The following is a 14417-nucleotide window of genomic DNA, read 5'->3' as shown; positions in this document are numbered from 1 at the left end:
AGCGGGGCAGAGCACCACTTCCTGCTAGGTAATGGCACGCATGAGGATACCGGCACGACTGTGTGTGTGTCATTGTCGGATATGAGCTGCATAAGTGTGTGTGGGCATTTCTGAGAGTGGGCTAGTGGACTCTGCATATGCTTCTCGTGTAAATGTAACCAGGCCCGAGGCCAGCCCGCAATGGCCAGCCGGCAAGTGGCATTAACCACTTACCGCCCCAAAGGCAGCGTTGCTGAGCGACAACCATACACTGAAAAAAACCAATGAAACTATATTTAAATACCTGTCTTTAAATCTCAATAACGTATTTATTTCATTGGGTATCCTTGTGCTTTCATTTTAATCCCAAAACACCATCTTATCAGTAGGAAGAAAGTCTCATGACTTACAATCTTCACAAGTTTTCAGTGCAAAACAGGGCGAATCGGAATATAACAGAGGAGAGACAGAAAGTCATACTCGCCAGAACCGGCCTCGTGCCGAGTTGTAAGTCCTTCGAGCTGCAGACGGTCGATAATTTACATAAAAAAACAAGAGAGAACGATATAGTCGAGTTCCCCGACTATCTGATACCCGTTACTCAGCTAGTGGAAGTGCGAAAGAGAGACTTCAGCACTGGCAGTTTTTTGCGGTAAATGGGCATTCGAGTGGGCGTGGCAAATCGATAGAAATTTACAAGACTAATACAAAAATGAAAAAATATCAAAACATTTTTCAAAAGTGTGGGCGTGGCAGTTTTGGGCGGTTTGTGGGCGTTAGAGTGGGCGCGGCAACATGAATCAACAAACTTGCGCTGCGTCTTTGTTTCTGGAGTCTGTATGCTTAGTCTCAACTTTCTCGCTTTTGTAGTTCCTGAGATCTCAGCGTTCATACGGACGGAGAGACGGACATGGCTAAATCGACTCGGCTATTGACCCTGATCAAGAATATATACACTTTATATGGTCGGAAACGCTTCCTTCTGCCTGTTACATACTTTTCAACAAATCTAGTATACCCTTTTACTCTACGAGTAACGGGTATAACAACAGGCAACGCACACCGTAAATAAAAATGAAATAATATTTCATCAGGCAAAGGACCATATATGCACCATGGCAAAGGACTTGTTAAGTAGCTATCTCTGGCTATTTGGCTACCTCAATTAAGTTGACCAACTCAAGAGCTTGAATGAAAGTGATGTTTTTAATTAAATTGCTGTCCTCAAGGTATGTGCATAGTTTTAAAATAAATGGGTTATACATTTTTAAACGATTTTAATTTACAATGACTTAGACCGCATTTAGCTATGGTCTTTTCTATTTTTCCTATCCACCCTCGATTAGGAAACTTATTTCTTATCGATTTTTATTTACAATGACGATAATGAAGCAAAACCCAATAATCATTAGAAAGCGGAAACGCGGATAGAGATAAGGGCGCTTAGGCGCAATTGGGCGTGGTCAGTACATAAAAAACATAGGTAAATTGTGTTTGCGGCTCAACTTTAGGCTGTTCAGTCATTGAACCCAAAAGACAGTCAACAATAAAAATATTTAAGGGATGGTTGGGAAAACCCAACGGGGTGGGCTGTTTGCTGAATTGCGAAAGATGGATTTTGGAAAAGGATGGCCAGCATAATTAATTCACTTGCATGATAATCAAAATATCATTTGATTAATGTTTTGCCAACTCTTGCGGTACGGCAAACACAACGCAAAATATTGTTTTCATATTTAAAATTAGCCAAAAGCTGGTTGCTGGGGTCTGAGGGTGTGGGAAATGGAAAAGGGGAAACGGGTCCAGAACCCATGGAAAATGAGTTTTATGTTAAGAGCTAATTTGGGGTAATGCCGTAAAATGTGGCGCAGTTAAACAAATGCCAAACGAGTGTGGATGAGTGGGTTATTTAGGGTTTTGGGGTGAGGTGGGAAACGGGGTAAAGAGCAAACTTTCATCTCGCCCCCGTGCTAAGGCTGCTTTTTAACAGGCTTCTCAAAGTGTGCTACATAAAATTGCACAATATGCGCATAAGCCACCCGAATTGTAAGCTGGTGTTAGTGCGAAAGTGTGTGTGTGTGTGGGGGGGCGGCGCGGCGGGTTCATTAGTGTGCGTCTGAGTGTGTCTGCAAAAACTGTAGCATACTTTTGTACGTTTGCGTTACCAAAAAGATTTCATTATGTATGGGCGAATGTGAGTGTATGCATGTGTGCTCCACGCTGCGCTCGTCTGTGTGTGTGTGTGAGTTTTCTTCCCCCCTCCTCTTCACTCTATCTCCCTGCCTCACTCTCTTTGCCTTCGTTTTCCTGGTCTCCTTCATCTGATTTTACTGCTGTTGCCGTGGCCGCCCGAGGCTTTCATTTTAAATTAGTCAAAATGTCAACTTGACACAGATTTTCGGGGCCCGCCAGCAATAAAAAGCGGTTTGTGGCTAAGACGGAAAGTGAAGAAAACTTGGCCGAGCGGAGCCTTAAAGTCCGCATCTTTGGTCTTCCAATTAACTTCTAACTTATGAATCGCTCATGGCGGCAATATACATATGCACTTGCTTGGGCCTTTAACTAGGAATATTTGGGAGTTTGCAATCAAGAGTTTACTGAGATTTAATGGCACAATTAAATATTTCGTTATGATAGTATCAGCTAGTATAGCTGTCCTAAGAAAATGTTAAACTGGTGCACAAAAGTACACATTCCATTTTTAAACGGACTTTGTTATAATCTTCACCATTAATCATCATCAGCAGTAGGATAAAAAGTAAATTTAACAATACAACTAGTAGTCCGGGAGCTTAACAGCATCACAAGCTGAGTACGATAAACGGCAAAAGCAGCGAAATTCCCCTGAAAACTTTATTTTCGAGAGCCATGAATGTTTAAAGTCCGCACTAAACGTTCACCTGAGCACGCTGATTCAAACCCCCTTTCGGCTTCTTCTCAGACAAATATTGACAAAACATTCGTCGTGCTCCTCTGCAGATGCGCATTGCGATTCCCTTCGCAGCTCCTTCCTTTGCTTATCTTAAATTACAAATCAGTCAATATCGAATTGAAAGCAAACAGAAAAGACAGAAGAGGAAGGAATCCCGAAAAGCGAGGAGAACTGCAGCTGGGGAGCAATTGGCATGCACTTGAGCTGGAAATCAGTTTGCAGCTTGGATTTTCTTCCTGTCTGACTGCCTGGTTGGCTGGCTGGCAGTCCTTTGAGTGTCCCCAACGCAGTTGAAATTTGAATTTCCCTTTGCGTGAAAGTATGGGCAACTATTTAGGGAGCGGGCACCTGCATGGAAGTGGGCCACCATCATCATTATTTGCATGTCTAGAGAACTAGTCCAATTTAAAACTCTTTCCGGAAGCCTGACAGCTGTCAATGTAATTACGACCGGTCATCGCTAAAGAGGTTTTCCAACCCAAGTTGTCCCTCCAAACATCTGTTCATATGTGATGTGCTCTAAACTTTCTCACTGGCACATTAAAAATTAAGCCAAATGGGACAATTAAAAGGGAAAATTCACGTAAAGGGAGGTCCTGGGAAAGCCAGCAGAAGTTTGGTCCCCAAAAAGCCGCGCCCTCCGGCCAGCAAACTGCCAATCAGCCGTCAAGCAGCCAGTCAATCAATTTTCCATGTATACACTTAAACAAAGGTAGCTTTTTGTATAAATGTATGTATACATATCCTGGGCTGTAATTTCATAAATATTTAATGCGTGCTCGGGTCCGTACTAAAGTATATAAGATATGATACAAATACATATAGACAGGAGCAGCCGTAAGTGACAATTATCCTTGTCTCTGCACCCACCCCCTCGGGCCGCCTGCAGCAGCTTGGAAAATTTACTTGGACTTTTCCCAGTCCGTCTTTTCGGCCAGGTTAGCATTAAGTGTAATTTTTTGTTAGTGGCAAACATTTCATGAATTAACAATGAGCGCAGCTCGGAAAAGGGCCTGGAAAAACCGAGGGGCCGGTGCGATAGTCGAAAAAGTGCGTAGCACAGTTGGCAGTTAGTCATCTGAAGTTTCCCTGCCGCCGAAAAAATGGCGGGCGGGGGTGGAGGTGGAAGGCTGAGGCAACGGGGGCGTGTCATCTAATGTAATGAAGCGTGGAAAATGGTGGGTGTTCGTTGGGTCAAAGGTCGCACGGCTTTTTCGCTTATTACGAACAAGGCGGCAGAAAATTCTGTATGCCAGTCGAGTTCACTTTTCCCACTCGCATATGATATATTTGTGCGGGTGTCATGCGCCGCTTGAGGTGCCTAAAACGTAAGCTATTTAAATGATTGCTCTGGGCCACATACACACTCGAGAAACAGCTCAGCCTAATTGCGTTTGTTGTATTCAAGAGGGTATGCTATATGAATTTTGATTAATTTGTGGAGCCAGCTATTAAGCTGCCATAGATTGTCCACCTGTAGGCAACGCACACTCACCTCCCAGTTTCCCAAACTCCCAAACCTCCAACTCCCAACCTCCCTCAACTGCTTATTTGCAGCCCAGCTGATGACATCACCTGCCTGGCAATCGACCTGCGTGAGCGCCCAGAAATGCCATAAACCATGCACTCAAGTTTTGAGCTCAGCAGATGTTGAGGACTTCATGAATGCCGCTTAATATCGCTCTATCCAGCACTCCATCCTGCGAAACTTCAACTAAGTAAAGCGCAAAAAACATCAGGAAAATAAGCTCACGCAACAGAACGAGAACAAGCCTGAGAATCTGCACAAAAAGAAAAAACAATTTGCATGAAATGTCGACACGACTACGTGGAAAATTACCTTCACCCACTTTGGTGGAAAGTTCCGCTGGTGTTACATTGGCTAAGAACGCCTTGCCTTGGCTCTTTTAAGTTGGCCAAAAGAAGGCGACGCATTTCGCAACGAAAGTATAGTAACTTTAAATCGAGTATTTTCATTTGGATCTACATAAAAAGCTTGCATATTTGGGTCATTAAATTTTGTAGCTGCAGAGTTTTTAAGAAGAAAGCTGGGTAGGAAAAAGCACGAAAGAACTTGGATACTTCCGAATAAAGTATATCCATATTACTTCATATCCCCCATATACTTTTATTTAATTTGTGCTAGGAGAACTTATGTGAACTTTAAGTGAAAGGATACACAAAGCGTGTATCGCCCTTTTACCAACACCTCCATTCATAAAAAGCCACTTTTAAAAGCGTTTTTATTACATAGTTGACCGACGATGAGCTCAGTGTAATTATGATATCCAAGAAACTCGGAGAGGGTTTGTTCATGTTTCTAGAGCTACTTTGTTGCTGCTGTCGTTCAGCATTTCCCAAAGCTTATTATACCCGTTACTCGTAGAGTAAAAGGGTATACTAGATTCGTTGAAAAGTATGTAACAGGCAGAAGGAAGCGTTTCCGACCATATAAAGTATATATATTCTTGATCAGGATCAAAAGCCGAGTCAATTTGGCCATGTCCGTCTGTCCGTCCGTCTGTCTGTCCGTCTGTCCGTCTGTCCGTCTGTCCGTCTGTCTGTCTGTCCGTCCGTATGAACGCTGTGATCTCAGGAACTACAAAAGCTAGAAAGTTGAGACTAAGCATACAGACTCCAGAAACATAGACGCAGCGCAAGTTTGTCGATTCATGTTGCCACGCCCACTCTAACGCCCACAAACCGCCCAAAACTGCCACGCCCACAATTTTGAAAAATGTTTTGAAATTTTTTCATTTTTGTATTAGTCTTGTAATTTTCTATCGATTTACCAAAAAACTTTTTGCCACGCCCACTCTAACGCCCTCAAACCTCCCAAAGCTGCTACGCCCACACTTTTGAAAAATGTTTTGATATTTTTTCATTTTTATATTGGTCTTGTAAATTGCTATCGATTTGCCAAAAAACTTTCTGCCACGCCCACTCTAACTCCCACAAACCGCCAAAAACTGTCCTTTGCACTTACACTAGCTGAGTAACGGGTATCAGATAGTCGGGGAACTCGACTATAGCGTTCTCTCTTGTTTTTGCACTCATTAGGGGCAGGCGCCCGAAATGAACCGCATGAAGCGCAAAGGGGGCGGCAAGAGGGGCCAGTGGCAACTGGCCAGTGAAGAAGCCAGGCCAAGAAAATGGCGAAAAGTGAGTGCGGGGAAAATGGGAAAGTGCGCGCGAAAAGGCGAAAAGGCAAAAAGTCAGCAGATGCTACTGGCCAACTGGATGCTGATGGAGAGCTCTGGGAGATGAATTTTTGATGCCCAAAAGTGAGCCAGCTGCAGCGAGAGCGGCCTTAAAGTGGCCACAGCTCTAATGGCCAAGAGGTGAGCCAACAGGAACTCCAGCTCCGGCCAACTGGAGAATTTTTTAATCGCTGCGCTATTCCGCCGTAGGGTGCAGTTCCTGCAAGGCCAAAGCAAACCGTTGCCAGTCGCGATAATTGAAAATTAAATTTAATTTTATGGCCAAAGTTACCCATTTGCTCAGTCGCGGAGAAATAACACGCATACGCACTGTATTTCCTTGCTAACGGCTTCGTCATCGTAGGTGTCCTGCTGCCTGTGTGCCGTGTCCTTAGTCCCTTTTGCACCGTGTGAATCGTGTGAACCGGCACAATTGTTGCGGATTTTCGCCAGCGATAATCATAAAAATGAAAATTTTAATAGCGCGCGTGGAGACGCTGGCGAAAATCCCCCTTCGCTTTTCCACCGCCTCTTTTCCACCGCGTGAGTGTTGGTTGATTTTTCTAGCTGTTTACCCACACACACGCACACACATAGCCGCCTATTGATTTTGTCCCGTATGCTGGTGCTTGCGGATGTTTGTGGCATGCTCCTAGCGCTGCAGCAACAAATTTCAGTTCGACAGGCTCATTATGGTTTAGCGGAACACCAATCCCCTCCAGAGCCATTGGCGCATAAAATGTTGGGGTCCCGACCGCTTTTATTTTAGGCTGTTTTATGGATTACCTAAGCTCACACGCCTTAAGCAAAAAGTTTATGATTGCTTTCGGGGTAGCGGGTGCGTATGGAAACACATCTGGGGCTCGCCAAAACCATCAAAGCATTCTTTGGATTTAATTTTCTAATTAAGAGCCCCTTCGACGCAGGAGAGAATGTCAATAAGTGTACGGAATTTCCCTCAGAAGGAAACCATTTTCAGTTAATGGTTTCATTATTGTCAAACTTACCTTTTAAGAACTTCAGGTATTGCGATCCGTTGTCTGGAATTCAATAAAGTCTTCTCGTCATTTGCAATTGGTCCGCTTGATAAAGTAATTAATATTTTCGCTAGCATTCATAAACACGCAGTCTATATAATTAATAAGTTTTCTAGTTTTTCTAGTTTAAGACTTTTGCTGAGGTGTCCTCAATGATATGTGATTTCGGGTTATATTTAGGACAACTAATGTAAAACTTCTAACAAAAATGACTGTTCTCTGGTTTTGTAAAGTTAACTAGTTCTTAGATAATTGTAAATATAATATTTATATTTACTCTTTGCAAGAGCTTTGATATGTATGCGATAATTTGCACAACTTTCCTTAGACTAATTCATTTGCTTTGTTTTTTTTTTGTTGATAAGATAAAAAAGCTTGATTAGGGATTCAGCAAGCTTTTTGGGCGTTTTACATGATATGTTTACGTTTCAATTCGTAGATTTCATTAATGTTTTGAATTACATTTGATGCGCTAATTAGATATACTTTTCATATTCGCCTTTTGGCATTAAACGCTTTTACGTGATATGTATGGTTATCGCATCAGCTTCTATTTTTTTAAGTTAATAAAATATCGTTTTGGGTTTTAGGTATTTTCTGGAGTTATTTTGCCGCTTGTCTCAGCTTTTTTTGTATATTTAGTTATTTAATATTTTAATGATATGTGTTGATATGAGTCTCTCTTTTTAAGTTACATTTCATAAATATATTTGTTATGAGTTTCCTATTTTCTCAGCATTCTGTGTGGAGTCAAATGTTTGTTTATAAATTTTCCAACCACCGCGAATGTGTTCCACAAAATTGCGATGTTATCTCTTGGACTTTCTCTGCGCCTTTCTTTTCCGACCCAGCTCTCTTTCGCAGTAATGGCCGCTTTCTCTTACGCCTCTAGCCTCTTTTCTTCAACTCCGCGACCTCCGCGCTTTCTTCCTCTCGCTCTCTTTGCCCTCGCTCCTTCTCCACCCCCTCCGCTTTGCTTTTACAGGCGGCAACGGCAGCGGCAGATTCTCTATGTATTCGTTTTTTTCTGCCGTTGTATTTCAGTAACTTTTTCCGATTCCGCTTTGGGCCCGCATTCGCTTTCACCGAAAAAAACCGTAGGCGCACAAACAACAATAACTCGGGCTGGCAATTATTTATTCAAGTTTTCAAGCCTGGAACTTGGCATTTTCGCTAATTATCTCTGGCGCAGATTGGGTTAATCCGTATCCTGGAATATATCCTGGAAGATATATAGGGATATATCTTCTTTGCCGCTGCCGTTGGGCGCCCACACCCGTATATATAGCAAAGCAATGGAAATTATACAATCACTGCCTACGAATTCGAAGCAATCAATTTTTGGTGGCACTCGCGATTTGAAGAAGTTCTCGATTTGGCTTCGAAACTAGTTGGCTGCGCCCTGTGGTATGCAGCGCTTTATTTATTGCACAATTCGGATATATGTCTCAATTTGGCTTTATTTTTCGGGGGTTTCACTGTATATATCGCTGACCTCTGCGCTGCGTGTGACTGAATCGGAGTGTTTTCGTTTACTCAGGAGCCAGCGCAGGATGCGTGCGATGCCAGGCCATGAATTTTTCATCATCGGGCATCCTTATTAGAGATTTTCGCCCCATCTCGTTGAGATTGCTGCGCGCAGATCCAAAAAGCATCCAAGAGAGCATAGAAAAGAGCGAACGAAAGTCCTGCGAGAGCTCCCACACACAGTGCTGTTAAGTGCTGGTTGTGGGTTGTGCATCTCCTTAAAATTAATCCCCCGCCTTAAATGAAATTCTCAATTTTTCTCGGCCCTTGCATTTCTTTCAAGGCCCATCATAATCTCATTCAGGTATTTTTTCTGAATTTTTCCTTGCTTTTTCGGGGGTTGTTTGGCTGTCTTTCATTTGGGGGTCCGTGCAATACGGCAAGGGGCGGCTTTTTGGGGGTGGCTTTATCTTCATCTGTTTGTTTTCCGCTCTCTTGTCGCACATATAGCTTTCATATTGTCCGCCTTCACGGAATTGTCACTTTGACATATCCCGAAACAAAGCAAAGCGAAACAAAGCAAGTGTATTAAGTCTGCGCAGGATTTTCGAGAATACTAAAGGCGCACTTTTAAAATGGTAGCTAAATCGACTAAAAACCACCCTATTTCCGGTGGCGGTCTTAGCTTACATAGCCAAGTTCCCAGATCGCCGCACAAGCGGATTGCTAAGGCGCGTCGCCAGGTGTCGCCTTTGATGTAGATGTAGATATTCAGAAAAACATATATTATATTTCTATAACGTAAGTAAAGTATTAAAAATATATTTTAATTCTTATTGAAAGAAATATTTATACCCGTTACTCGTAGAGTAAAAGGGTATACTAGATTCGTTGAAAAGTATGTAACAGGCAGAAGAAAACATTTCCCACCATATAAAGTATATATATTCTTGATCAGGGTCAATTGCCGAGTCGATTTAGCCATGTCCGTCTGTCCGTCCGTATGAACGCTGAGATCTCAGGAACTACAAAAGCGAGAAAGTTGAGACTAATGAGTGCGAATGAGAATCTTCAACACTGACAGTTTTTGGGCGTGGAAAAAAGTTTTTTGGCAAATCGATAGAAATTTACAAGACTAATACAAAAATGAAAAAATATCAAAACATTTTTCAAAAGTTTGAACGTGGCAGCTGTGGGCGGTTTGTGGGTGTTAGAGTGGGCGTGGCAAAAAGTTTTTTGACAAGTCGATAGAAATTTACAAGACCAATACAAAAATGAAAAAATATTAAAACATTTTTCAAAAGTGTGGGCGTGGCAGTTTTGGGCGGTTTGTGGGCGTGGTCGACTATTGATCCTGATCAAGAATATATATACTTTATATGGTCGAAAACGCTTCCTTCTGCCTGTTACATACTTTTCAACGAATCTAGTATACCCTTTTACTCTACGAGTAACGGGTATAAAAACACCTTGGAAACAAAATATATTTTTATTTATGATTTGATTTTGTTATGATAACCCACTGTCAACGTGTGTAAAGAAACTATACCCCGTTAATTTGATGACAATATGTTAATGTGCAACTTAAATCGAAACGCGTACTCAACTAAAACCAGGCATTCTTTAATTTGCCGTGCAAATAGACCCAATATTTCACAGCTTCCACCAGGCAACAAAAATAACAAAATCAGCCATAACGATTGTTTGGCAAACAATAATAGCAAAATCAAAATACATTAGGTTTATATGTGCAGTGCTATATAAACAGGCTGATTACGCAGTTGAGCTTGCAAACAGTCACTTAAATTTCACCATAATACGTTTGTGGACTTACACTTGTAGTTGAAGTGCTTTTATAGACTTCCAAATTGAAATCAACTGAAAAAACTCTTCCCAATTGCAAAGCATCTTTTACTAGTAATTATCATGAATCATAGAACTCGCTGGCCAAGTTAAAACCCCAAAGAAAGTCTTCTCAAAAACTTGCTTTAGAAAGCCCCATTGCAATCTCTCTCTTTAATTGCGCATTTTGCGTTTTCTTGGATGACATCTGTTAGCCTTCCTGTCCTTCGTCCTAGCCCAAGTATGTTTTCTTCTTATTTTTTTTCTTGGTTAAAATGAAAATCAATAAAAAGCTCAATGACGTCAGCCGCCCAGACACACGCCGACACACACACGCAAACTTACAAAGTAAGCGGAAACATCGGAAAATGCTGGCGGCCAAAAACAGCTCCTGGCTCTCCCAGACTCCGCCTGCCACTCCCCCCGCCCACGGAGCGTTCTCTCATCTCCGCCGGATATCCAATCGCTCCCCTTCGTGAGCGTGCCAGTGAGTGCAAGTGTGTGTGTACCGGCGAGTATGCGAGTGTGCGGGTGTGCGAGTGTTGTGAGCCGAAGACACTGCACGTGAGCAGGCTATCAGCAATGGAATAAGAGTTTCGACAGCCAGAAACGCGTTTATCTTTCTGTTTTCAGCTGTCATACCGTGAGAAAAATCTGTAGTTATATTAACCAAACGTTTTATTTTAGTGAACGATAATACAAATATTTTTTACCTTACTGCTCAATGTGTTGCTTTGTCGTTCACTTATTCCTTAAATATATTACAGCAAATGCCATAACCATTATTTTATTGGACTCTGTTAAGGAAAAGCCAAATACGAAACGGTGATTGCAGACTTATTTGGTAATTTATAATAATCAATTTTTTTACCAATAATATTGAAAATTTTTACATAGTATATAATAAAACACTGGATATTAGCTTAGAGTCTAGGACTTCTAATTTATTTTGCCTAAATTTCCTGATACTGCATACTCGTAATGTATTACTTATTTATTTCTCTGTAGCTCTGCCAAAGGCAACCAAAGTAAAGGAAATGCACTGGGGCTAAAATTGGCCGAGGGCTTGAACGGACGGCTGGCCTGGAGTGGCTGTGACAATTTACGCCAAATCTCATGATGGCTGGGATAAGCAGGCAGATAAAAGCGATAGCAGCGACGACAACTCGAGCCAATTGCGAAATATGCAACAGAAGTGTAAAAATTTTATGGGCTTTGTGTGTTGGATATTTTTGACAAGCACGTGACGTGTTAAGGTCAGAAGTTGGCCATCCAAAAATACACTTTCCTGAAATGGATTTAAAGGATCTAAAAGGGTTTCAAGTAATAAACAGATACCAATAGAAAAGCTAAGTTAGTTATAACTCATATATATATATATATTATATAAATAACGTCGAAGGAGCATATTTAACTTTTACTTGTTCAGGAATATTGCTGCCAAATATATTCAATAACATTCGCAGTGGAGGTAAAACTTTCCTGCCCCTCGACGTATGCAATAAAGAGCGATTCGTTCCAAATTGGCGCTGCTGCTACTGCAACAACATCCCCAAATGCAATGGAAAATGGTTTTTTTTGGCACATTTCCATAAGCATACACGCCTCCAGAATGAGGAGTTGAATTTTATGAATATGCAACACGATGTTGTTGTTTAATGTTTGCGCAAAACAACTATATGAGCATGTAATGCCCAAAGGGGCGGGTATTCGGTGGGTGGGCAAAGTTGGAGTCACACACTCAGAGACACACACTCGCACTCACACTCACACTGACTAACATTTATTAGAGCAGTTAGTTTGTAGTAGGTGTTAAAATTGCACATGAAATATGAAAAGCCACTCATAACACTGAGAGAAACATGTGTTCCCACTTGCCTGGTTAACAACTCCCTGGCCAATTCACCACGCAAACGAGAGAGACAGAGACAGAGAGAGCGAGAGAGTCTCTTTTCAGGAGAGAATCCGAGTGATATGGGGATAGCGAGAGAGAAATTCCTGAACTGCTGACGACAATCGAAGCGAATTCCTGATGTAGGTGGGCCATATCGTGGGCTATATAGCATTTCCAGCTCCAGCTGCGGGTCCAGTTTTCAGTCGTTGTTGTGCCGTCGTGATGTCGTTGCCGTCGTCGCATCCGTCGTCGTTGTCGTTGTTGTTGTCGCCGCACTCCATCTAGTTGTTGTTGGTGCAGCAGGCAGTACAGCAACAGCAACCAAATCACATACCAGGCTTTGGCGCCAGCAAACAACAATTAACGAAGCGAAAAGCAGCAACAAACAAACAAAATGAGTTCGCTAAACGGAAAATTAATTTGCGCATATGGAATGCTGCACACATAGATATATATAGCCCTACATACAAGCATATATATAGATATATACGTATATGTTATACACACACAAATCTACATAAAATCTAAGTGCAAACCAATTGTGATTTAAGCTAATGACCACAACTACAAAACAGCTCCAACAACCTACAAGAAAGTGTATAAAAAATGTAAGAAAATTCTGCATTTTTCATTGGTTTCCCCTACAAAATTTTGCTCGTTCACTTTTTCCTGCTTTTTTTCGACGTTCGTGAGCTGGCTGCTTTTTTCTGTACACACAACGCCACGCAATCCCACCAAAAACTCTCCTGTCTCCTCTCTCCGCTCTCTTCTCTCCTCGACTTCTCGCCTTTACGCTCCTTTGTTGTGTTGGCCGTGATCCTTTTTGGCCAGGATTCGGTGCGGATAAACGCATTAAATATGCAGAAAAATTAAGCCATACACTCACACACTACTCGGGGTCTGTAGCAGTTGACGGTTGTCCTTTTTCTTGGAGCTAAAGTCTTAAAATTATATTTTTAAATAGAGCTTTGGCAGCTCATAAAGTTAATACAATTTCATATGGAAAAAATTACTATTAATGTGGGTGAAAAGTCAAAGGAGAGCGACAGTTAACGAGAGAGAAAGTTCACCACACACAATCAAAAATAAGGAATTATTACAAAAGAGATTCAATTAAATAAAATTTCCATTCAATTTGAAATGTTTCCGAATCGAAATCTGCAGCGGAGTAAATATTTTTTTATGTACAACAGTGCGTATGATTAACTTGGCTAACCCGTGTTGGCCTTTGGCCTCCGTTCAGTGTGTGGAAACCCAATATTGCCACAAAAACATCCCACTATTTCCTGCCAGCTGCAGTGTGCTCTCTCAGTCGCTCACTCGCGCGCTCTCGCTCTTTTATTTCCCCCATGTGTGCGACTGTGTGTGTGAGTGTTACAACAATAGAGGCAGCATGCAACATAATTACAACTCAACTTCAACTTTAGACTTAGACGACAAGCGAAGCTCGCTAGAGAAACAACAAATGTCGAGCGCCGCCTAAGTGTTTACCAAAATTAAGGAATACACATAAATGATTAAAAGCCATAACCAATGTCTTTCTACCAAACAGTTTTCAAGTTTTTTAAGTATATGAAATTTAAATCAACCCTTGTAAATAGCCAACAAAATAACTAAAGAACAAGAACTCTTTTCTTATAAAAAACAAAAAGAAAACAACAGCATATAAAACCAAATAAATTAACTCAACTAAGGAAAGCCACAAACAACGAACGAATAGACAACGCCGTCTGCAGAGCAATCTGATAGAGAAATGCATGTAAGTAAATCCATGAAAGGGTATTCCGAGTAGTGCCATGTGACATGGGGACTACGTACTGCAAAGTCAACGAATCAAGAAGCAACAACATCAACAGTTGCCCCAGACAATGACGAACAATGGCCGAGAAATTGCCACAGCATATAAAGCAAATTTAGCCCCTGTTCTCTCTGTTGTGTGCAGTTTTCTTCTCTTTTGTGGCTGTTACTGCTCTGTTTACTGGGCAATAATGAATAGTAAATGTGGGTGGTGCGCGTTGGACGTTGGTTTGTTGGTTGGTGTGCGGTGGGTTGTGAGTAGTGGGTGG

At 41.7% G+C, this 14417-nt stretch overlaps 1 protein-coding gene across 25 annotated transcripts in view; it reads left to right on the top strand.

Moving 5' to 3' along the window:
• The first annotated feature begins 12558 nt into the window (after positions 1 to 12558).
• Positions 12559 to 14417, top strand: part of LOC6535493 (regulating synaptic membrane exocytosis protein 2) — a 42348-nt gene continuing 40489 nt past the window's right edge. For 11 of the 25 annotated variants that reach the window (XR_005561814.2, XR_005561798.2, XM_039376804.2 and 8 more), the window contains exons 1-2: positions 12561 to 12959; positions 13904 to 14110. The gene's annotated coding sequence lies outside the window, so the exon portion shown is untranslated. Of the gene's footprint in view, positions 12960 to 13903; positions 14111 to 14417 lie in introns of all 25 variants that reach the window. The other 14 variants (XM_043207197.1, XM_043207184.1, XM_043207196.1 and 11 more) reach the window with 6 other exon arrangements.

Source organism: Drosophila yakuba, chromosome 3R (genome assembly GCF_016746365.2).
Source record: "Drosophila yakuba strain Tai18E2 chromosome 3R, Prin_Dyak_Tai18E2_2.1, whole genome shotgun sequence".
NCBI lineage: Eukaryota > Metazoa > Arthropoda > Insecta > Diptera > Drosophilidae > Drosophila > Drosophila yakuba.
The sequence above is the reverse complement of the archived record's forward strand: the minus strand, read 5'-3'. Positions and strand labels throughout refer to the sequence as shown.